This window comes from Lates calcarifer, linkage group LG24, assembly GCF_001640805.2.
Source record: "Lates calcarifer isolate ASB-BC8 linkage group LG24, TLL_Latcal_v3, whole genome shotgun sequence".
NCBI lineage: Eukaryota > Metazoa > Chordata > Actinopteri > Centropomidae > Lates > Lates calcarifer.
This window is the reverse complement of record NC_066856.1, coordinates 12,474,452-12,500,985: the sequence shown is the minus strand read 5'-3', so window position 1 is coordinate 12,500,985 and position 26,534 is coordinate 12,474,452. Positions and strand designations below refer to the sequence as shown.

Sequence of the window (26,534 nt, the reverse complement as noted above, 5' to 3'; positions counted from 1 at the left end):
ATGACAAACGTGTCAGCAAACAATTTCCTCCTTCACATCCAGCAGACACAGAGCAACATGAGCATCCCAGTGGACTGAACAAATGCAAATCCAATATTAATTTGTTCTTGTTGAATTGTTATTAACAGAGACGCTTTGTGAGTATTGCATGAAAGGGAAAAAAAAAAAAAACATCCAGGAAAAAAACCATTAAGCTAAAATTTACCAGATTGGTCACTTTGATTGGAAAAAGGTAGACAAAGCCAAAGGCAGAGATGAATCGAGATGGAGTTAGGAGAGGCTGAAAGGTTGTAAATTACATGGCATATCAGGATCCAGCATTAGTCAATGGAGCTGGAATGATGAAAAGAATGATGAAAGGCAGGGGTGAAAAGCTGAAATGTGGTGGGGGGGCTGTTTAAAATGTCCTCCATTTCATCAAAGTGATTATTGGGGGTACTTAGCAGCTTTCATATTAAAATGATTAAGGTCTCTTTGAAAAACTAAGAGCTGGTGTGGCTGTAGTCGGTGGGAGGCCTGGAATAAAAGGTTCTTGTGGCAAGAGAAGAATGAGGCTTAAATACCTCACAGAGGACGGACTACGTGGCAGGTTTTGGTCTCCCAGCGCTCCCTCTGCTCACTTCCAGGTAACTTCTGACACAATGCTGCAAAAAAGAGAATGAAATGTTATAAAATGGAAGAAAAATATTAGCATGTTAGCATATTTATTCTTTTCTCTTTTTTTAAACAGTGGATATCAGCCTCAGCCGTTCACGTTATGGCTGTTAGCAACAGATTCACAATACTAATCCTGCTATCATGAGTATTGTAAAGCTTGTTCTTCCAACAGATGGTCAACACAAAGCAAACAGGTGAGGACTCTCTGTTCTGGCCTGTCTCTCCTGACATCCTCAGGGGCACACATAGCTCACATAATCTGTGCTTGGAACATAAGAACCTGTTCTGCATCTCACCGAGCTGCAACCTAAAACTCTCCTCAAATAATAGAGATGAACAGACATTACTCGTCTCTGCGTCACCACTGGACCTTTGAGGACAAACTGTGCGTATTAGCAAACACAGCAGTCGGCTACATTAGAAATTGTTAGACTCACTTTGCAGTAAATGCAACAAAGGAGCAAATATTGATCAATTGATTAGCGTCTGAATGTGACTTTGCTCGGGTGAATGTTAATGGCAGTGAACAGATGCCTGGAGAGGCGCTGGCTACAGAAAAACAACAGCGCCCCATTTTGTCTGGATTAAAGGCCTGTGTCACAAAATCACTGACTTAAGTGAACAGGAAAGGGGTCATGACCTCCGGAGACGGGCCAATCCAGTTTGATCTTGAGATTGCTACTGGACAACCTTTTTTTTTTTGCTAAGTCCTGTAAAAAGGTCAGCATGTTCCCCAGAAATGTTGTTAAAAGATCAGACTGTCTCAAAGCGCAAATGTTCAATTGAAATGTAGAGCTCGCTCCACAAAACATGACAGAGTGTTCTTTTCTCACTGCAGACGGATTATAGAGAGAGGCACTAGGTTAATATTAAGATAAAGCATGGTGGAAAGTAAAAGCACTGTGGTTGTGGCGTTGGGTGAGCGTGCAGTTTCACCTCTAATTCAACTCAGCTGAAACAAGGTCAAAAGAATTAAAACTTTTTTGTCACTATGTTTTATTCAATTATAATCAGGACTATTGCTCTGTAACTGTTGTGTAATTTTTATTCTCCTGTTTGACCTACTGCATTCAATTTTATCTTATTTTTTAGATCTACTTAACTATTTTAAAATCATACTTAAATGTGTATATTATACATGCCCTGTGTTTATCTTCTATACAAATAAAGGTGTCTTGCCTTGTGAGAGAGGTTGCACTGAGTTAATAAACTTTTTCAGTTTTAAAAGCAAATTGATTAAATTAAACCATTTAACCTTTTCGTGTGGCACTCAAGTAAAAAAAATAGCATGTCCAATTCGTGAAATTGTTACATGATCTAATTTGAGAAGAGTGCTTTACATTATTTATGTTTACAGCGGGTTATCTGTATTTCAGAGTGTGTGTGTGTGTGTGTGTGTGTGTACAGGGCTGTGTAGAAAAAGGTCACTGGCACCACTTCATTACATTTTAATGGAAACCTGTGTCCACTGGTTACAGTTGACCAAAGTTCAGGCAGGGCGAATCCTCTCAGGGCCCTCCTGATATCTCACTTTATTATTTATCTTATACAACAGGCCTTTAACTAGTGTTTTTTTTTTTAATGTTTTCATGCAATGACTTCACACTGAAATTAAAATAACAATGTCTGGAGATAATATTGTCCCCGAGCATTCCCATGAACCCAACAAGCTCGGCAGCCACCCACATACACATAACTGGGAGATATGATGTTGCTAACAGGGAGGCTACACATTTGCCACCCAATCGCCAGATCACATGAAGCCAGACTGTGGCTGCTGCCGCTCGAGGGGCAATACGCTGCATGTCATAAAACTCTGGGAACCAGAGAGCTGCGCGTTGTCCCCACTTCACAGACACACACACTCCCAGGGGAGACAGAGACAGTCAATCACTCCTAGCAACTAGGGCATCTTATCCTCGCCTCACCCTCTCTGGTTGGACGTTGGCTCATCTGGCTTAACATCACAGGAGTGGAAACATGGGGAGGGGTCCTGTCCTCAAATCGCACTGACTGAAGGTAACACCGGGACAGAGAGAAAATACTGTCTCTAACTTTGATGCAGCTTGAATCTGCCAAACAGCTGTTATCACTTCATCCTTTAACAAATTCCCTCATTCTGATTGTACTCATAAAACTAATTAATTATTTGCTTCTTTTTCTTCCATATTTAGTGATAATAGCATTAAACAAAGCTGTCAGCCATGTTCCTCCTGTCTGGCTCTGCTCTACCAGACAGTTATTATTCTCTTATGGCTGACGACAGTACAACTTAAACCTTAATTCAACTCTAAAGCCCCTTTCATCATAATGTGACCCATGCTACTCTGCTCCCCAGGCTCATCAATAAATCAGAAGTTTGCTTCAGAATTTAAAGACAGGTCTGAGACAGAAATTAATTTTCCTACTAAAATGGAACCATTTGTGCCGCCATCAGAAATCGATTCATTTTCAGCTTTCAGTTGAAAAGCAGAAAAAGAAATATGGAAAAAAAAAAGTCTCTTAACATCTCATCTCTGCTGCTTTTCCACAGAGAGCCCCGGCATTGTCTAGAGACGGTGCAGAGATCTTCTACTAAGGCTTATTAATTCACTACTCTCATCTCCCCGAGCTGGCTATCATTACAGCCCTATATATAGAGTCGCGCAGGGAATAGTGAGGGATGCACACACACATTAACATTAATGACTTTAGGCTCTGCTCAAGAGCTGTGTCTGCTCAGACACACTCACACATGCAACTGTGAAAAAAAATGAACCAACTGTGCTCGCACCCCCATGAAATAAACATCCCTTTGTTTACAAACAAAAGAAAGACTGGTTCCCTTTACACCGCCATATCTCAGCATCAAGTTGATGTTGCATCTCTGGTTTCAGCGCTGAATGCGCGTCAGGTTTGGCTGCAGGCGAGAGCGGGAGTCTAATCCGGGATGTTCAGTAGGTTGGTCGAGTGCAAGCTCCTACTGAGTTTGCTAATGAACAATCATCAGTGCCTCCCCCGGTGGCTGTTGTAAAGGACCAGTGCACGCCTGTATTGTGAAAGCAGGATTACATTGTGTTGCCCCTTCCTTGGTAATTCTATCCTGATCTCAGCAGGGGTCTACACAGCCCATTACATTTTCCACATTGTGTTAATCAGGATCTAATGTCCAATATTGAAACTGCACGCTCTGGGTTTTGTGCACAGGTCTGAGCACATCTTGTTGAGCAGCATCCTTGCAGGTTACATTTTGTTGAAGGAGACAGCCAGTGCTGAGGCTACTTTAAGTCCTTCCTCCCCTACAGCACCCCCACAGCTGCCCCCTCCTCAGGCCCCATCCTGGGTGGCTCAGTAGTGGGGTAGCAGATGGTGCTAGGGGGTCGGGATGGGAGGGGGGGGCGCACATGCACACATACTCCTGTCCCACTGCCTGAGCCTTGGGGGTGTTTGCAGCACGGCAGGGGCAATCCAGTGGGCTTCCACCCAGCAGCGGCAGAATGTGACCCCTCTCTATCTCCTGAACTGGCCTTAGGCCTGAACGCAGTCAGCCACGCAGAAACCAAAGACAAGGCCAATGCCTTTCTCCTCAGCAAACACTTTCTCACACACATGCACGCAAACAAACCCCTCCCCGCGCACACAAGGGCTGCAAGGATGGGTCGATTCCCAGTTATTTCCCCCCATCGAGGATCCATTAAGTGTCTTCTGCATGCATGTTGTTCACACGTTACATTAACTGACAGCAGGATGAATGATTTATTCAGGGGGCTTTTCAATTGTCAGAGATGGATGGCATCAATAGGGGTTTTGTCCTTGCTGATGAATCAGGCAATTTGCCACTTTAAACAAATCTATCCTCATGCTGTTGTACAAGCACATCCTCAGAAAGGACTCCAGGGACCCCGTCTGTTTAGAAACTGGATTAAAAAATGAGAAAAGAGAAGAAGAGGCAGGTGAGAAGAGGGAAATTGTTAAGCAGGCAGAGACTGAGAAGCATATTGCAGTATATATACCCTAAGCCCTGCACTGCTCCCCTTCAGTCTCTTTGATATCTTTATGCAAATATGAGCTGGCTGATTTGGGAGTATGGAGAGGATTAATAGCTTTCTCTGTGGACTCAGTGTAACACAGTAGTAGAGGATTGTGGGTCAGGGCGCCGAGACCCCTGGGCACAGCGGGCATCAGCTGCCAGTCTCCAGGTGTAACACACTGGGAAAGCTGACAGTAGCCTAACACCTGGATACAAAAAAATGTTATACATTTACAGGAAAAGTATGTTTACCAATCCAAATTCATCTACTCATTAATAATTTATTTATTCTCTCATCCTCTGGTTTCACAGATACCAGTTCGGCATATGTGTCCCCCGCTGGAATTAGCAGATAAATGAGCCTGGAAGCATTATATGCATTTGAATAAGCACCCATTTAGATTATTTAGCCATGGGAATACTAAAATAACACACAATGGTAAACAATTAATGAGGAGATAAAATACCAATTAATCAAATTGAATCAAGGAGGATGAAAATGGCAGTTGAGGAGTAATATGATTTAAGCATGCAGGTTTTGATTTAATCTGCATTATTCTACAGTGAGCCTGCCGCATATTAGACAGTGGGATATTGCAGTGGGGAATGAGTGCTGTGAAATAGGCACAATAGGCTGAGCTTGTGTTTTCCTGGAGGCATACTGCATGCTCTCGTGTCAGTCTCGCTCACTGCTGGCAATGACCAAATCCATCATGACATGTGGACAACAAAGAGCTACAAGAATGCCTGCCTTAGTGTGCACACACACCACACTGCGTCTTAGAAGGCAGCGCGCTGTGCACTATCTCCCCAGAACACAAGCCTATCCCCATGCACAGGGAGCATTACATGTCACAGAACACAGTGAAATCTTTAAGCACCGTATCCAAACGAAAAAGCCCTGTCAAATAGCTCTACTCGACATGAAATACAGTAGAGCGGTTGATGGTGCCAGAGCGGAACTAGTCAGCGCCGGGAATTTTCCAGATAAAGCTTTCTGGTAGAAAATTGGGAGAGTCCAGTCATCAGTATGTTCCAGGCAATTCTTTAAATTAGCACGAGATTAGGGAGTGCATGGTGATTAAGCTCATTTGAAGTATTGAGGATCCGTCTGGGCATTGGCAAGAGCCACACGTTAATTAATCTGGTAATGGATGAGAAAAATAAGCACTCTTACGCACATATCAGCATTTTGCTGAACAAGAGGAAGTAGAGGAGATGGAGAAGAGGTGGGGGAGTGTATGTGTGTGTGTGTGGGGGGGGGGGGGGGGTGGAGTGGGGGGGGGGTTGGCTTTTTAAAGGCAGACACAGAGAGTGAAATGGAGCACGTTGCCTACAGGGAAATTAGCACTGAGTGTAGCCTGATGAATGCACCATTGTATCTATGTTATAATGGAAAAATGGAGAATGTATGAAGTTTTTTTTTTTTTTTTTTTTCTTTTTATCACTCCCTTGCCCTTGTCCGGGAGTTTTCCCTGGAAACAAGGGATGTGAGAGGATTTTAGATCATGCAAAGACAGGCATGTGGTGCCACATTAATAGTGAGAATAGTGTGAGACATGCAATGAGGGTATAACTCTTTTTTCACTCTTTGTTCCGTTCACTGTGACTGACCTGAGTCAGAGGGACGCTGTGACTGGACTGACCCACACATGACAGACGTGGACTCACTTGCTCATTTAACCCTGTTCCAACGGTCTGAGGCGGTGACACTTTGGTGACAAATGTCTGTACTCGCTAGTTGAGTCATGTATTTTATAGGACTTGACAAAACAGCCGCGCACTGCTGCAAACAGCAGCAAACGTAACATTTAGTCACACAGTCCCTGAGCTGAGCTGGTGCTTGTTAAATAATTGAACCCTGGGAAAAGAGCCTTGGAAGAGGTTAAGTGAGGCTGAGTAACACGGGAGCTGCCACGTTCTTGCATGGTGGTCGGGAATCTGCCAGCAAGAAGGCTTCTCACCCAGGACTGTCCCAGGAGTGGACTTCTTCGCCTAATTAGGCTTACGCCCCTTTAACATTTAATAACGGCCAGCTGGATCTTCAGTTGAATATTTAATCCAAGTTGATACTGAGGGATTTCACAAAGATTATCAGGATTATGAGACAAAAGACCGTCCCTTCCTGTTTGAAAGTCCCCTTAATATTTTACAAATATTAGAATGACAAATTTAGTTTCACAAGTCCCACTGCTTGGTCAGTTGATACACGAGAAACAGAGATTACAGACATGGTTCTCAGTTTTCTTTTGTTATGCTATAGCACCTCATGTTTCCCAGACATCAGCTACAGAACACATGCGTGAACTGCGTCACGCGGCAAGACGAATCTGTGCCACTCCAATACACTGAGCCACGGATGGTAAAACAGGCAGTAAATGAGAGATCTTCCGAAAGCCACTGCTAAAAAGCCTAATCACATATGGGGAGGTCAGTGGACCATCTGTTGGCTGATTGTTATCTTGGACAGCTCTCACTATACCTGAACATCAGTATACTGAAGGCATTCCCCGCCTGCGCTGCTTCCAAATTAAACCCACTCCAAACAAAGCTAAATTAGAAAGCTCATGAAGAAGAAAATGCCTGTCAGAATTTCAAAGAAAATAGAGAAATATAAGCCTCAAAGGACCAATAAATACAAATGAATAACTTGGTGTTACATATGGAAGATTTCTAACAAATCAGCTCCCTGCAGCACTCAAAGGTGGCCCTGGTCGTGCACAGCAGGATTTTTAATACAGACTGTCACTCCTCAGCTCAGTATACATTAAGACATGTCACTGTCTATTTACCACCTCTGACACCACACCCCCTCCCCACCCCCCCGGACATGAAGGCCTTGTCGGCTTTGCTCTGAACCAACTTCACGGCATGAAAAACAGATAATGCTAGCGTGGCCTACTTATTTTCCCCCTGCCTTTCCCCGTGTGTGTAATAAGTAGTGATGGCATGTCCTCTTAAGGGAATGTAACTGTGAATGTGCAGAGGCCCTGTAGAGGAAGGGTCAGTTTGAGGGGGAAAGAGGAGGGCTTGGCTCTCGTCAGAGAAGAATCCTGCTTCCAATACAGATGCAGAGTGGTAAATAGGATTGGGCCGGTATGACGATACAATAAAAATTTGTCAACAGTCAAAGAATTTGCTCTGCTGCTTATGCCAATGTTGCAATCCCTTTAATATCTCCCGCTGTATTAGGTCACAGTGGCCAATGCTACAAATCAATAACCAGGACTACTTTATGGCTATATTGGATTTACAGGACTGTTGCATCAGTGTGATCGACTACCTTGATTTTTCATGTGAATAATACATTGGATTAGCAGACATTTCCATTTGCCTAATTTATCTATGAATACTTTTGTCAATTATACAAAACTCATATCAAAAAATCACAATATACACACTATGAAGTTTGAAAGAAAAAATAACACATTCTTCTCCTTAAAAATTAGAAGTTGAATTCACAAGCAATAAAACCAAACCTTGCTTAGTTTGGCACACTCAGAGGTTTTGCTGCTACAGGCTAATATTTGCTAACGTTAGCAGGGTTTAGATAGATAGTTGTGTAACTGATATTACTGAGCCAGTTCGGTGACTTTGTGAGTCATCTCGACTCATGCTGCTGTTACACCATGTTTTAATATTCACTATCATCCCACAACTGTAGCAACGGTGGCTGCTATTTCAGCAAAAGTTACATAGTGTCACTTTAAAGCAACAGCAGCCACGGTGACCACAGGTGACAATTACCTAATGCAGCAACGGCAGATAATAGCTAACATTGCCTAACACTAGCTGCCATAAGCTACTGGTCATACTAGTCAAAGTAAGGATACAGCAGCAAAACCAGTGAGTGTACTAAGCTGAGCATTTTATAGCTGACATGTTACACTTTCCATTTGTAGGAGGAAGAATGTGTCATTTTCTTTCAAAGGCTACCCAGTCTTGCTTTAAAGTGATGGTAAAAAGTAAGAGTTATTATTAAAACCATCTTAAGCTCATATAATAGAAAGTAAGTCAGGTCAGTAAATGACCTGTGTTAAGTCAATCAAATGGCTCTGGATAAGACAGCCACTCTGAACAACACACACAGGATTAGGTCTACTGACCCACACTGCCGGGGCCACTTACATAAACACACTATAACAAGTCTGTTGTGTAAAACACATAGACATCCTGTAACCTAGCTGCTGTGAATTACGTTTCTGTTACACCGTGCATCTGAGTCGTGTCCTTCGTACCGTATGACCCTGAATTATAAGCAGGATTTTGATCTTGCTAAGGAGATGCATGTCTAACAGTTGCATTTAACAGCTCTGGATGCCTTCCCTCTCCTGCTGGGACTGAGGCATCTTAATTCAGGATGTGGATCTCAGTCAGCAGGTGAATGCTGGTCTAATCAGCCAGCCATATGTCCTCCTATCCCCTGGCTGATTAAGGTTTCCTCTCTCCCCCGCACTGATTACTGTATGGTTTGATAAATCATATCCCCTGTGAAAAATGCTAATGATATGGTAATGCAGGTTCCAAACTGCTGTCCACCTAGATAAAGGCTTCCAGCATGTATGACCCTCATACCCAACACTTGCCTACATTACAGAAAAGAGAAGTTACTGTCAATTCTGAGTAAACCCAATCTCCCTTTTGCTTTTTATTTTTCAGAAAGCTGTTGACCTTGTCCTCCCACATGGTCCATCTGTGTAGCTGGGTTAGTCACAGGAACTCCATACGGCTCCCTCAATCCCCCTCAATCTCTTTGTGGGTCACAGAGGCATTTTTACCCTACTAGTCGAGAGCAAGGGGAGAATCAGTTACCAGATCTCGGTCAAATCACAGGCACATTAAAAACAGTAGCCTGCTACTAATACCCCCTCCGCACACACATCCGGTTTTAGAATTTGTGTCATATGTTACAGACCTATCTCCCCTGCTGTGGAACCAGGCATTGAATTTAGGTCATGACCGTTTACCTTGTTATCATGCAATTTTATACCGCAGCAAGCGAATAAACTGCAGCGACGCCTTAATGCAGCTAAAGCCCAAATGAAACCAGCCACCGTGCGGGAAGAGTTCATCCCATTTCTGCAGCTGATGAACATCTGTTCAGCATTAGTGGTTACTGCTTTGTGGTCTGTGGTCCTGAGGGTGCAGAGCAGGGCTCAGCTGATAATGTTGAATTCTCAGGTGCAGCCAGCTTCTGTTCAGAAATAAAAACAGACGGGAAAAAACATATACGTGTAAGAACAAATTTCCTGTTTGCCTTGTATGTAAACCAATACATGAGGGCTAGTAACAGGTTTGAAACATAAACAGACATTAATACGTTTTGAGAAAAGCAACAAACACACTGCTTTAAAGTTCAGTGCAAACATATTCAATACAACATGACAGGATTCATACATGACTATACAGTCAATTGCAGAAACACTGAATAAGAATATTATTTTGTTTTAGTTTATTTTTGGCCTTGTGGTGAGATTGTTTTCCTCAGTTGCAGTTTCAAAGGTTAAGAATAAACTGTCAATTTTAAGCAATGGTGGACAAGTCGTTAAGTGCTCCACAACAGCTACTGAGAAGATTTTGCGGTGGAATTCTTTTTGTTTTGTTGTGTGTGGGTGTGCGTCCAGGGGTGTAGGTGCACATTCTTGTGTGCGTTTGTGTGATTCTCACATTCCACAGACTTAGGGAGAGGTCATGATGAACATATTTTCTCCAGTCTTGTGGCACCTCTTTGTTTACATACCAGACATGCTCCACGGAGACAGAGTGACTGACACAATAAGCTTGCCTGGGCTGTCTGTACATCACAGCGTGCCTCTAGCTCATCTCGATTTATCAACAAGTTCCCAAATAGACAGAGGCTAGTGCTGGAGTGTGGAAATGGTTGTTGTTCCAAAGCAATACAATGTGTGGAGCCGACCAGTGCTATCATTGTAAATTAAATTTTTGTGGTTTTTGGACATTTGTGGATATTGAATGGTTGTTTTTCCACTGAAAGAGGAATTGATAATTTACTGGATAATGAAAATAATAAAGCCTTAGAGTCAATATGAACCTAACCAGCATGTCTCAAGGCTGTGATTTGTCTCAGGAGGCTGTGAGAGGAGCATCCTCACATGTTGTGAATGTTTTGCTTTTACCTCAGTAAGAAAATCTAAATGTAAATCTAATAGAAGCCAGTTGTCCCTCATCAAATAATCAAGTTAGAAAAGCAATCTCTTTCCCAAATGATAGGGGTTATTGAAAAGGTGTAATGGCCCTTGGTGGAGACGAGTAACCTTTCCCCTGGAGCCTGACCCCTGACCCACGTCTCTGTGATCAGCTAATTGGGAAAGACCGAGCAAGAGGAGCCTAAAAGCTCTCTGGGAGGAGCCGAGCGGCTGGGACCAGGACGAGCCCGCTGGGGAAAGAGCTGGTCTACTTGAGGAGAGGGGATTGAATAATGCCTTTGTGTAGAGGCCAGTCTGTCTGTCTCTATGTGTGTGTGTGTGTGTGTGTGTGTGTGTGTGTGTGTGTGTGTGTGTGTGTGTGTGTGTGTGGGAATAACAAGTCACAGGAACACCAGTCATTACAGACACATAAACTGAAGGAATACATATGAGAATACTCCAGACAGGTGTGTCGCCACAGACTGCACATGATGAGTCAATAAAACAAGCAGCTGATAGAGTTTTAAACTGGGCACTCATCAGCATTCACGCAGTCTGCGCAGATTTATGAACCACAAGATTGCAATACCTTTCACAAGCAGTTATCTTATGAATAATGCACGCAGACCATATTTGATGAGCCCATCTACAGGTGACCATAAACTTAGTTTATTTGTGATGCCGGGATTAGTCTAAAGCGCCTGCTCTTCATAAAAATGGGATTTTCACTTCTCCTGCTTCATCGAGGCAAAAGCACCATTTGGGTAATGGCACACTAATATTTTACATCAGCTCTGGGAGACCTGATTTACTGCTGCGATGCTAGGAGAAATCTTATGCAATCAAAGCATTGTTTCACCTCCCACAGTGTTACTTGAAAGAGGATTATGAAATCAGGAACCTTAGCACTTGATATAGAGACAACTTTTAAGTACAGTATGAAGGAGAATCACACAAAGGCCCTTAAATTATTTCCAATGCTTATTATATTTCTGTAACTAACTTAATATAACAACCTAAGTTGAATCATCAATCTTTTTTATCTTAAAAAGGGTAGAGAAATTATGGTTAAATAATGTTTAGGCTGCAAATGCTTTTTAAAACCTTTAAAACTTTTAGATAATAGATTTTTTTCCCAGTTTAAAATAAATTCCACCAAATACCAGTTTAAAAAACGACTAAAACATGCCCCAGTGACACAGAAAACAGCCTGGCACTGGTTCCAACTGTTTTAGATGTTACTCTGATAGTGGCTTTTTACAATTCTCTAGTTTGTTGTAGTGACATACTTGTAGTCAGTAACTGACATATATATCTGATGTGAGAGAGTGAAAGTCTGTTTTCAGTGGAAAAACAATCTGTCTTCTCCTCTGTTGCGTCACATTCAGCAACATGCAAATGTGCCAGATCTGTCCTTTTTGCTTTCATCAGCAAACACAGCAATCAGAATAGTGGGGCCTTGACAACATGCACACACACACACGCTGCCGATCATTGACTGTGTGTGTATTTAAGATAAACTGGCCGAAAAGGATCTGAATCACTTGTAAGTAAAACAGCGAGCGGGCTGTTACAGGACTGGTTTTGACATTCATTAACTAGACAACCCTGGTCTCAGTGTACGTAGCGTAGTGCAGTGTACAAGTGTGTAGATGCGTGTGTGTGTGTGTGTGTGCTTTGTACGTCACACCCAGCTGCAGCCTGATAGCACTGGCCCAGCAAGCTCTGACCTCTGAGCTCCAGCCACGCAACAATCAGCCTAACCTGCCACCTGCATTGGGTGCCGGCCTGTCTCAGGATCACACACAAACACACTGACGTACAGTATTCAGATCACTGCAGGTCTGCTTTAGTACTTGCTGTCTGATTCTGAATAGTTATGACTGCTTGTATGTGACAAGGAGCTGAGGTGAGGTGAATCATGTGGTTTTGTCTAGTTATGTGAAATACAAATCATACAATATTTATCCATACCCATATAAAACAAACCATTCTCTGTCCTCTTTAAAAGTTTAAGGTGTTTTCTTTGTTGCTCAGCAGTTCTCATAAAAACATCATATTTCAAGTTGGTCCTAGGGAACGTCTGACTCAACCATGAAAACACCCACTAGGAAAAAAGCAGACGGCTGATTGGTTGAACAAGTGGTCAAAAACTTTCCATTTCTTTCTCTATTCACACATACACAGACAAGTTGCTACAGAATACACCACAATAACACAGAACACACTCACCCACATATACATTCACACCTACACCCTCTATATGCAGTGGTACACAAACAACCCCGTGCTAAAAAAATGTATGTAAAAATCTAAATTGTGACAGATTCAGTTTTGAATAACTGATGTATTAAAGGTGCTATATGTAAGTTTTTGATTTTGCTACATAGTCAACATTAGCATTAACAGCTGTTTACATACCAAGAGCTTTCCTCTTCCTGTAATGTTGTACTGAGCACGACCTGTGACTCACTATCTCAAAGTGGTATTATGGGACCGAACAGGTAGCTGGTTAGCATGCTAACTTCAGTAGCAAGAAAACAGGTGATAAAAATGGAAGCAACACAAGAGTTAACATGTGCATTGCTTTCCCTTGTTGGAGCCAGCTCTTATCAAGTGAAAGAATGACATTTGTTGCTGAACTCACAATGTTTCTTCTAGACTGATAAATAAATAGATGTTAATGCTAATCTTGGCTATGTAGTGTTAGCAAAAATATACATATAGCACCTTTAATTTACTAATTGTTCTAAGTGGTATATCTTTTTTTTCATACCTTTTTCAAGTTTCAGCCTAGAACCTGTCCCTGTACTATACTATATGCCATTTTCATTATATTTTTCAACTGCTTTTTTGTTGCTTTACTTATTTTAAGGTCTCCTGTGCCCTCACGTTGTGTAACATTTGCTGTCCTCTGCCAAGCACTATGGGCAGCTCTACAAATAAAATTATTGTCATTATTGTTATCACTGTGTGCTTTGTGTTTACCACATGCTTTGCTTATATGTTTTGCATGTATGTCATACACAAAAGATACACAGTAGAAAAACATTATGTGCAAAGCAGATAAAGAATAGATAAGTGGCCATAATCGCATTGAGACAAAAACCCCCCTACAAACGTAGTTTCTATAAAAAGCTTAAAGAAAATACATTTTACAATATACTTATTTTTTCAATTGAGCCTGCAGTACAGTACTGTCAGGCACAAACAGAACTGATGACAAAAGCAGAGAGGTAGCCAACACTTGCTGAGCCCACACCACTACGGAGGAGGCATGTGCTGAGGCTGACTCACGGCATAGCCAGAAATCATCAAGTCATGAATCCGTCTGTGTTTGGGCGTACAGAGGCACATATGAGTCATGACAGAAAGAGAGAGAGAGGAAGAGGAGAGAAACAGAAATCTGCAGAGACAAAGATAGAGGACAAGAAGTCTTGGGTCAGGCATACATTAGTTCCACATAGTCGGCTGTGGTGACAGTCGGATTGTCAGCGGCTCTGAAGTCAGCCTGAACTTGAAATAAACCCTGAGCTGAGCAGCAGCAGCAGGGTGACACAGATTTACTGTCTTTGTAGTGAAATACACAGATTCCTCCCACCCTTATTCTCTATGCCCTCATATACTCCTACACTCTATTTCTCATCTAAAATATATCTTAAGATTCTGTGGATAATGTCAAACTAGGCAGAAACACTCGCTCTGCTCAGACACCAGCCAGTTCCGTTAACTTCTGATCTTAAAAAAAAAAAAAAAAAAAATCCTACTTGATCCATGTCCTATATTTGGCAAGACTTGGAGGCTCCCTGGTCAATCTGTGTCAAGGCTTTTCCCTCGACTAAGCCACTAGCAGTGTGCAAAAACCTTGAACAATCCCCCCCAACAATATTTGTCAGTGCATATTCTATCACCATGGTGACTGACACTCTCGCCAGGCGGTGTTGTGCAACTCTCCGCTGATAGGGTGAGGGGGGGAGAGGCTACTGTAGGTGAGGTAAGGAGAGGTTGCAACAATCGGTCAGGAGCAGCTGAGCCTTTTGTGTGTTATTATAGGTTCAAGCCCTCCACCTTATGGTCCCACCCGCTGCCTTTGAGAATACAGGGGAGGGTTTGGGGCTTTTTCTAAACAAACTATATCCTCTAAGGAAGATAAGACTGAAAATACATATTTTGTTTAGATTCATAGTTACAGTTAATTTGAATGAGCTTGATTTCGCAATGTTCTGTGCCCCAAACATGGACAAGCTACTGAGGAATTGTTTTTGAGTTGGAGCGATGTTTTGGTTCCAGGAGTTTTCCCCATGCTGTCATGGCAACCAGCAGAAAGGGCAGTTGGCAGGATGGTAGTAAGACAGCGAGGGCGACATGCTGTTTGTTCTGCAGATGCAGCCCTCTGTTCCCGAGAAGTCCCTAGGTGGTGAAGACTGAGTGGTGTATCCCAAGGGGCTATCGCGTTTCAGAGCGAAAACAAGCCGGCCAGGCTCTGGCAAACAGAATCACTCATTGCAAGACCTTTCATTTGCAAAGGGCTCTGTAGCTGCAGGCTGTTTTTCTTTTTCTGAGAAGTCATAGGTAGCTGAACTAAATTTTGAAGAATGGTTTCAGGAAATATGATTCCTGTTTTTAGCTTCTGGTATTTTGGAAAAAAGGGGGGATCAAAGCCTACCTGTTTTTACATGTCACAAACCATGACAAAACCAACACAAAACGGAATACAAATTAATATTTGAGGATACTCACTGCACCCATTACAGTGAATCTCCACAAGCTGGAAAACTGTCCGGTGCAGCCGTCACTGTGTTCAAATCTATTTTGGGGTCATGTTTTTGTGGTCATCCATGTGAGTCATTAAGTTCCAGCCACATCAACAAGCAATAACTAATGCTGCTCTGTCTGTGGAGGATAAAAGGCCACTGTTGCTGGCATTGATATAAAAGGCAACACTTCCTATAAATAGGCTCACCCGAGGCCATAGAGATGACATAAGTACCCAGTCTACCACAGTGGCGGAGCTTGGTTCCTAATTTAACTTCTCTCTATTTACCCATTACCACATATGGGGAAAAACACGTGCTACCATGTGCCAATTTATCCCAATACAAATAGCTCAGACCTCAATATCGCAGCTCAAGGTCAGGAATGATGAGTAAGTTGTGTAAGGTGTCATTGTATTAGCGTCAAGAGTAAAGACAATGCATGTTGTAGCTAAGAGCCTGGAGATTTAATTGTTTTTCATTAACAGCTCAGCTCATGCTGAAGCACCTGCCTGCATCACTTTCTATTCTAATCAGAGTTCACTGGGTGTCTCTTGATTGCCATGACTAACACTTTCATCATCGCAAAACCATCACAGACTGTGTGAATGTGTGCACGATTTCCTTTTCTAATTAGGTTGATAATAGTGAGGGTTTCTGACAAGCTTCATTCATAACAGTGCACATTTCCTGTAGCGTATGAGTCATGTGCTCTACCTGAGGGAGAGGGAGACAGAGGAGCACCTCATCATCCATCTTCCATTGTGAGGGTGATCTCATCCTGAGTCATAATATTAGTGCCTTGACACGTTAAAGCTCATCTGCAGGTCATTAATCCTACTCTCTCTGCCTCTGTGCTCTCTTAGCTTGTCATGGGTATGTTGAGTTATAGGTGAATCTCAAGTCTAAGATCAGCATGGACTGCAGTGACAGTGCTCCAAGTGAATTTTTTATGACTAGGAATGTAGTAATATCACTAAAGACAGGAAATAAAAGCATTTAAGTTTTAAACAAACCCCCAAACTTATTTAGAAGAGATAAGGAAGGCTACTACTATTGGCAAACACCACTTCAGGTGCACTCACTCGCAGTCTGACCTTCTCGTTCAGACAATCTGGCAAAACTGGATCTGAATTATTTGATTTTCTGACTGCTGTTTTTTTTTTTTTTTTTTTTTTTTTTTGCACAGACAGACTTTATACTCCAACAACTGACTCTCTCATAGACAAACAGAAACTCTTTATCTGTCTCTGAGTAAAACTTTTACTACAATGTGGAACACCACACTACAAATGTCACAATGTAACAAACATAACTAAAAGAAAGAAGTGAAAGAGACAGAGGGAGAGAGGGGGTGGATGTGATTATTTAATAGAAGATGGATGTGTATTCACAGAAAAAATCTAACTTTCCTATCACTGACCTATTGAGGGCTTTCTGAATTCATGTTAGCAACTTAGCCCTTAGCTTGCTGTGTAGCCTCAACATACTGTTCAATGTGCAACCTGTCAAATGTGATTTTGTCCAGCATGTTAGTATCCAACTAATATCTGGCATCATCTTTCATCTGTCTGCCCTGTTTCTTTTATCAGCGCTGTTTGGCTGCAAACGTCTTTACAACACAAGTTTAAACCGCTCAGAGGGGTAACAAGGCAATCATGTAAAAGATTCAAGTCTACTTGAAGCCACAAGTCACTGGTGTTAAGTCAAGTCTTTACAAGATTCTTTACCACTGAGCCTGAAGTCATCACGTGACTTCTCACTTTGTGACTTGAGGTTTACTGGAAGCCATGTGACTTTAATTCTCACCTCTTGCATTTCTGTATGTGTCAGTATCTTTATCAGCAGGCCTGTCAAATTATACATGCCTCCACCCACCCAAAAGATTTGCCTGTGTGTCCACTGCAATATATGAAAAGCCCACAGAAGTTTCCCTTCGGCTGTGTCTACTGTCAGATGTTACATAACTTTGAACTAATTAACCAAAGTGAAGTTATGTTAATCAGCTAGTGACCCATCATGTTACTGACTTTACTACAATATATTGTGATTTGTTTATTTATTTAATTACTTGTTTAAAAGATTTGAAACTCATGGACGAAACGTGTGGGCGGACAAAGTGTGGTACTGTTCTGCAGCTCCAGCATGAGCATTTAATACTTGTGGGGGTTGAAAAGGTCAAAAGGCAGCTTTGAAACAGAAATGTAGACTCACTGGATACATTTAATAACTGGAAATAAATTACAGTAAAATTACAGGTCAAATTAAGTCTGTTCAGCAAGTAGTGAGAAATTCTTTTGTCCTGAAATAACAGTCAGTGCATTAACAGTAGGTGTTTGTTCTCAGGACTCATAAATTACTGCCATTAAGCTTACTTAAATAAAAGCTGTGACACTCTGATTATATGCAGCGTTGAAAGTGCAAGTTTCAGTATGACTTTCAGCGTGAGATGAGTATTTTTTCACAGATCAAAATAAGAGAGCTGCACATTAAAGTTGGGGGGGGGGGGGGGATAATCCGCTGAACCCCCTCCACCACCCCAGTTCACAAGACTTTGGCCGTCTGCCCCATGACTTCTCTGAGTTCAGGTCGCCTAGCAACCGGTCCCCTGCTATTAAGAGTTTTCATGCATCACTATGTCTGCATTGATGTCATGGTTGCCGTGGCAACCATATGACCAAGACACCATGACTCTTTTTGCCACTGTTAACAATCTATAAGACCGTTTTTCACTAATGAGCAGTGGAGGTGACGGTATGCACTGTCACTTTGCTGCCTTTCCTCTGCCCTAAAAAACATGCCTCTCCAGTTTTACGAACAAGATCAGCAATTTGGCAATGTAAGTTGATAAAAAAGGCATTAAATACGGATCCAAATGGCAGCGATAATAATAATAAGGATGCATGTCTGTTATTTCTTTAAAACAGGACTTGCCTCTGGACAGCCACAATGCAGCTCCGACAGTAAATGGACTTTCAGTGGCAACAATCCAAAGATTATCCACAGCTGAGAATGATTAATACCCGTGACATAAATCTACTGTAGATTGCGACTGCCAAAACCCAAGAATTGTGGTAATCTCAACCACTCATTGCCTCTAGCGAATCAGCCACAAAAGCCGTGGGATAGTGCTTTATTTAGATCAGGTCAGAGTCAAAGCAGGCTTCAGCTCCAAAGGGTATTATTCATTTCAAGTATACTGAGAGAGAGTCATACTGTGGTCCCATGTTTTCTTTCTTTTATCATTCAAGTTCTAAAATTGCCACAACCTATCATATAAAAAGGCATGAGGAGCGGGTCGTGAATGTGAAAGAACAAGAAAAAGGCACAGACATGGTCACGAGACAGGAGTAACCAGTGCACCTCCTGTCACCACTCTACTCTCACACTGAGCCTAAAGGGGTCACGACCTCTCAATTTAAAGGCAGAGGCAGAGACTGGCCTTCTTCTCAAGAGCAAACACATGCCAATAATCAGCAGTCACAATGGTAGTGTGTTCTCAGTCGGAGATGGATGTGATAATGTGAAAGAAAAAATGCTGAGTGTTCAAGATGTACAACAAAGCATACAGTGTTGAGATTAGAAAGTCTGCACAAGCAGTTTGTTTTCAGAGTCGTGGAGAATGTTGATGCTTTAATTTACCCTTTCTCATTAACTATTCATAGTTTTGTCCTGTTCCAGCAATTTATGTCTGACAACCACAAATTAGATTATCAGTGTGATATGTCTAGAATTTGTCAGAGACAGATCAGTGGCTGATCTTTGGCGTACAACATCTAAATAGGATGCTTGGGATAAACCCTTTTGTTGAAGCTCTTTCCTAAGAGCATCCAAATGAGCTAACCACCGTATTCTGCAGATAATAATCTGTATAAGTCAGAGACTTTTGCTGGGTTCCCTGGAGGGAGTGAAATACTGATGGTGAGGACTGTTATGCGATAATCTGTCTCGATCTCTTCCCTCGACAAAGATAATCCGTCTAGTTCACTGTGTACTGTGCCTGTTTGCCTGGGAGCCTCAGTCTGCAGGCCGGCGGTGGCACACTGGAGTGGAGCCTCAGGGAGGTAGGTAAAGGACAGGGAGGAATCAGTGCTCACTACGTCTGGCAGTGCCAAGGGCGATCTGCTGACTGGGAAGCGCGCCCAGGATATGTGTACAGATAGAAAACAATCTGAGGGATCTTTTCCCCTTACATAGTAAGCAGGAAATGAGGGCGATAGTGTGGCGTCTCCACAGGTGACAGGAGGCAGTGCAGCTGCTTTTTTCAGAGAGCACAGGATTAATTCAGTCTGGCTGTGCTATTAATGCTGCTGCTGGAGGCTTTACCTATAGAAAGCAACACTGGGGTGCCAAGTCATGGCATGGCAGGCTGCCAGAGTCCTTCCAAGAGTAGCATGTGGAGTCTGCAGTGTGGAAACGATTAGTCAATTAGTCAATTTGTCAATTAGCTGACTGACTAAATATTAATTGACAATAGTTTCGATTACCATAGGGGTAAAAATGAGGAGTAAACCTGAAGCTGATTATCTGATTCATGGGGAAACAATAAATAAAAAAGACTGCTCTAATCAAGGAAAGACCTCAGTCAAATCCAAAATATGGCCAAGTGTATCTAGCATTGTCTAGTGTATAATAACAGTTTGGATAGTTTGGATTTTTTACTCGTAAAGCAGGAACTAATCAGAAACATGCACAAAAAGACACATTCATTTTTCAGCCTCTGTTATTTCAACATATTTTAGCTCAAGTGTAGTACTGCCAGTCCTAGAGTTAATAAATGAACAATAAAATTCCTACTTTCAAAAGGAGGCCTAAAAGGAAAAGAAAGGTTTAAGTGGTTTAAGCAAACTTGTCAAATATTTCGTTTGCTGCTTTTGTCGTGGTTTATATCACTATACACTGAATAATTTTTGAAATGTTTCTGAATAGAAAACTGTCATTAATTGCAAATTGGCTCTGAATTCTTGGTCAGATTCTAGTCTTGTTAAGTTGTCACTGGTCAGATATTTAATTATTTTATCCACCTGTGACAGGTGCTGCTTTTGACATTTGACTTATAGAAAAATGATTAATCAATTCATAAATGAAAGGATAAATTGTTCAACAATTAAAACAATAATTTGGCACAGCATAACACTGTATGAGTGAGAGAAGACAATTTCTGTAATATTTCATCATTGTTTATAATCCTTCAAAAACTACTATGACTACTAGATACAGTTTTGTGTTACGTCCCAAACAGGGCTGGTTTCCAGGGAGCCAGTTTAGTTGTGAGTGTTTATCTGAGGTTCACAGAGGCAGCATGGGAGTCTGGCACAGAAACAATGCTGAGAGCTGAAACTGTGACCGTGACGTCACGTGGGTGGCCGTTCCTATGTAGTCAGCACTTTTCACCCCTCCTCCTCCTCCTCTTCGCCCTACAGCTGCACAGCACACACTGACCTCTGGCCATCCTCGGTAGGGGCCCCAAAGGGAGGGGGCTGGACCAGGAGCCCTGCGCACAGGTCAGGGGAGATAGGCAAGGGGGTATATATGAGCCAAGTTTTTTTTTTTTTTTTGGAGGGGGGAGGGTGGTGAGGTCAGTTAACCTCTCTCCTCTGCAGACTGGCTGATCAGAGAGCAGAGGGAGCAGGATCAGCGTGTCAGTGTCTGGATGTCTGTGTGGTAGTCTCGCAGTGCCGTCCAGATAGGGTGAGAGACAAAGGGGTGGGAAAGAGCGGAAAGCGGCAGCAGCAGCAACGCAGAGTGCCTGTCTCACATGCTCCTCCATGTGAGAGTGAGCCAAGCAAAAACGGGAGCTGCTTTATGTAAGTGTCTCCCAGCCGCCTGTGGGACTGCTGGAGAGCCTCACATGTTTGTGTTGTGGTCATCCCACATGGGTGGACGGAGAGGGCTCACCCAGACCGGACCACAGTGTGTCACTTTTCAAACCACTTATTATCTGTCTCCCCCTGTCTCCGTCTGAGAATTTGCTGGTTTGTTTGTTTGTCCATTCACTGTTTGTCTGTCTGTCTCTCTGTTGTCTACCCCTCCCATCATCATCTTCCCATTCCTCTCTCCATTCCTGCTGCTGATCCCTGGTTCACCCCTGGCTGCAAGGGCTTGCAGCTGGGACAGCGAGGAACAGGCGGAGGTGAAGGGATGAGGAGAGGTGGGAAAAGGAGGAGGACAGATCAGAGGTTCCGACTCTGTTTCCTTCCAGACATAGTAGACGCCCGAACCAAGCCCAGAACACAAACAGTGGCTGAAATCTGAAATTAGAGCACTGTGTGCACCACGGCAAACACCCAAAATATCTTTTAAAAAAAAGCTCATCAATTCAGATACTATAAATAACACTACACAACACCAACTACATACTGTATAAGCACAGACACACCACACACATTCAGCCTCGCAGCCCCCCACCCCACCCCCACCCCTTCTCTCAGGGCAGCTGGCAAAACACAAAGGAGAGAAGTGTGCAACTGGTGCGATAAAGCTGGGAACATCTTGCTATTCAAGCGTCAGCATAATAAACTGGAGGCACAATTAAGGCAAAAAAAAAAAAAAAAAATCCCCCCATCCGCAAGAACAAGTGCTCAGTGCTGCAGCAGCGTTCAGCGCTTCAGTCCAGCTGCGGGTTGCCTTTAGGACACAGGGAAAAAAAGGACAACAGAGCTTTTCTGTCCCCCTCCCTCTCGGGAATGCAAATGATCAGACAGTGACATACTAAGAGACTACAAAGCATGTGTGTTTTAACTTCAGATGCTGCCATGATACTATTAGGGAGGTCTGATATATCAGTGTGTGCAAACATTACTCCCTTTGTCTAAAATTCCCAAAAGCTTAAATTCCTCAGCAGCTACAGCACACAGTGGGATATTCATATGAAGGTTAATTGTTAAAAGGTGTTTTAAAACTTTATGGCTTAACAAAAGAGAACAAAGCAGGCTTATTAAAACCTTAGATTTAATAATAAAAAAAAAAAGTTGCTGAAAACTTCAAAAACACACAGCTCCTGTAGAATTTCAGCCCTGAAAAGTATAAAGTTTGGAGGTTTTTCCCTAAAGCTTTTATTTAAAGACCCGGAGAGATTCCTCGCCCTTAAAGCTCCTCTCTGTTCTCACAATCCCCCGAGGAGGCTGATGCAAAGTCTGCCGCTGTCTGGCTGTTCCCATGGCAACCACCAGGTGAGCAGACAGGCTTGGAAAGCACGGCGAGGAACATTTGACTCCCTCCACATGCTCAGGCAGAGCGCACACTCTCAGATAACAGGAGGCGAACTCCCTCCTTTATTCAAACTTGAAAGTACACGGCATAGTCGCAAAAAAGCGATGTTTAGTGAGAGCAGATGACCAGTCTGCCGGTCCGTCTGTTTACCACTCTCTGTGTCTGTCTCTCTGTGTGACACACACACACACACACACACACACACACACACACAAACATGCACACTGTATTGTGGAGTGCAAAAGAAGAGGAGGAGGCTGCACTAGAGGGGGGCAACTGAGATGTGTCATACCCACTGAACATCAAGTCTGGTCCTGCTACAGCAGCAAAAGGAGATGGAGATGGTGGAGCAGCAGGGTGAGGTAACGTGAGGAGAAGAGAGGAGATTTTTGTGTTCACCATCTTATTTTAGAGTGCTAGCATGCTAACATTTGCTATCCAGTATATTAGCAAATCAATTAGTAAACACAAACTATTCAGTATATTAGCAATAAACTACAGCACTAGATGAAAGTCAGGGGATCATCAAAGAGAGAAAAAAGAATCCATTCTCAGGGGTAACACTAATATTTGCTCAAAATTACATGGCAATTCATCTAATAGTTGCCAAGGCATGTGATTAAAAAACATCTAGGAAAAGTTAGTGGATCACCAAAATCAGCAGCCATGATCCTCTGGGGACCATGAATGTCTTATTTAATTTATCCAGTAGTTGTGGAAATATATAAGGCTGGGCCAAAGTGGTGAACTGACCGACCAACTGAGTGATTAACATCTCAAGAGCCATGGCTAGCGTGGCTAATAGCAATGAAAAAAAATATTATTTCCTAAAGAATTTGGAGGAAAAAAGAACCTGATAGAACTGCTGAAGGCAGAAATTACTGAGCATGAGACAGATTGTAATCAGGCTGTTTGCTGCGACAGAAAAACATCAGTGCGGGATCAATTTTAATTCATTCTGTCAGCAAAATCATCCAAATGACTTCTCCTGTCACTGTTTAGAAATGCTTTAGAAATGACTGAGAACAGAAAATGCATTTATGAAACATAAAGATGATCATGTTTCGTGTGAGTCTACATCCTGTGTCAGCTCAGCTGCTACGGAACATAACAGAGAAAAATCAATGCTCATCACTGTCAAGAAAAATATTTGACTGTAATCTACACGACAATCTACACTTACACACACACAATGCAATTACATACAAGTTTCAATTAATAAAAATGTTTATAAATGGGTTATAAAATAAGAACAAAATAATGTTTTGCACAGTAACATGTACTATACATAGAGATGTGTGCAGTTACTGGAAGCAGATGTTAGCATGATGTGACACGGTTTATTATTGACTCTGTTTATCACCAAGATATTGCATGCGAGTAATTTGTGCTATCTGCTGTATTTCCTCGTGCAGTACGTGATACTCGTTGATGGATTGCTTGTATATGGCGACAGGGCTTCAGCCTCTGGTTCATATCCAACAATACAAAGTACCATCAGGCTATAAAGCTGCAGGCTGCCAAAGCACAATAAAATGCATGCACTGTCTGGCAGCCATGTGTGATTAGCATGGACATGTTTTGGAATGGAGAGATTCCCAATTAGCCAAATCAAATTGTTTTGTTGGGACACAGGAACAAGCTCTGTGGCCATCACAAGCTCCTCTTATTAAAATGTCACTGGTGATAAATGAGGATAAATCAGCCCCGTACAGATCTGAACAGGGAAGGAGATACTGTAACTCTGATCTGTCCTTGCGTCTTAGCTCTATCTGGGATTTGCATAATCAGGCAGGTGACTGAGGTCAACATGCAGCCTGGTCGCTTTTCATCTATCATCTGTCCCTGTCTCGCTGTTTGTGGCCAGATACTCGGGATGACACAGGACGCCTAAGCCAAACAAAGGTCAATCCACCTAGCTGACCTGCCTCTGACACTCAGCTCTCATGCTACTGACGTGTGATTCATCTTTTATTCATGTCCGCTTAAAATCTAAATGTGGACTTGATTAAAAGCATGACACACACACGTACATTCTTTAGCAATTTCATCACTGTTTTAACCTGTACATACAGTACATAGTGAAAAAAACCCCACCACAGTGACACAGAGGCAAGCAAAAGTGCACACCTGCATGAATATTACATGTGTTTTTGCTTTAACAGCCACATGTGTGTCTCTTTCATCTGTACACTACACAACAGCATTCCCCACCCATAATTGCCACAGGCATTCTATAAAAAACTCTTTTCCCCCGCCATGGCCAAGTTGTGCTCCCAGCCCCTGGGCTTTGCTGCTCCTTTCCGCCGAGGCGATTTCTGTGGAACACGACTCCAGAGTAGGCTGGATCGTGTTGCTGTGGATTCCGCCTGTCCGCCTGCAGGGTCTATAAATAGTGCCTGTCAGATATTTTCACTCCTGTGCTGAGCTCACTCAGTGGCAGAGCAGTGTATTAATATCCACGGTGACCAGAGTCGTGCCTCGGGAGGGAGAGGATGGTGGATGTGTGGTGGAGGAGAAAGGGGGGAGGTGGAGGGACGTACAGACACAGCTCAGCAGGACTACACACAACCAGCAGGCTGTGATCTTCCTTCCAAACTCCCTCTGCAGACTGAAACTCTAACAAAAGACCTCTTTATGTCTCACTCTCTGACGTCTCTCCACAATGTGTACACACAGTTGATCTCAGCTTAAAGAGGACGAGATCTGAGTCACATTACCTTTTCACCCTGATTACCGTATGTTGTCTCCTGGAGACACAGCGCTCTAAACAGTGTTCTCTGTTACGCAATGAGACAATAAACCACACGAGTGAGGAAGGCCTATCATTTTGATCATAACAGTAAACAACAGATCATTCTGTAGATTCTACAGCACGTGAATTACATTTACAGCAGGCTAATATCCCAGGTGCACACTGCTAATCAGCCTTGAGAAAGTGCAGATCTGCATATGTCCCCAGAGAGCTTCAGCGATGTGAGCTTTAAACATGAAAAATAAATCAGAAGAAGAACCACAGGGGTTAAGCAAAGGCGACTGAGTACTTCACAAGGCACATGGAGTATAAATACAATAATCTAATATAGTGTGACTTGATTAAAATGTAAAGAGGATTTCTACCAGTTTGTGCAGCACACACAGTCTGTTTTCTATCTGAATGTCTTTTCATGCTACAGTAATTAATCATTTCTCTGCTGGTCATGTGCACGCTCTGCAGCCCCTTCACAACGTTCACACACACACACACACACACACACAAACACATGCACATATCCAGTGATTGCCTTGTGTAATGGGGAGGACTCTGCATGTGCAGTTGCAAGGCATCACATGTGCGACTGAGCAACCTGAGGTCAGATACAATATTCATACCAACAGAAAATTAGATCAGCTGATAAGCAGATCCGCAGATCCACTGTCAAACTCTCCATGTGATTCGGGCCAATTAAGAAATTATGTTAATTTGGTCAATTTACATGTATTTTCCTCTCACTGTACCTCTCTGTGTAACACACAAACAATATCCTCTCCTTACAGTCAGACATTATTATGGCCTTGATCATTAAAAACATGCTCAACAAATGTACATCAAAGGAGCATAAATGCTGCAATAGTGTGACGATATGCAACATGATTGCATCATGTGTCTACAGTAGCATCCTGCCCTGCATGAATAAGGACTGTGTGCAGAAAGCCTGCAGAACACTGCCTCCAGTGGAGAGGGTCGGTATAACCAAAATAAGTCCTAATGACACT

At 42.6% G+C, this 26,534-nt stretch overlaps 1 long non-coding RNA gene across 2 annotated transcripts in view; it reads right to left on the bottom strand.

The window, feature by feature from the left end:
* Positions 1-564: 564 nt before the first annotated feature.
* Positions 565-26,534, bottom strand: part of LOC127139241 (uncharacterized) — a 44,851-nt gene continuing 18,881 nt past the window's right edge. For both annotated transcript variants that reach the window (XR_007809322.1, XR_007809323.1), the window contains exons 2-3: positions 9,634-9,860; positions 565-644 (exon numbers count right to left, since the gene is read on the bottom strand). This is a non-coding gene — a long non-coding RNA (uncharacterized LOC127139241). The remainder of the gene's footprint in view (positions 645-9,633; positions 9,861-26,534) is intronic.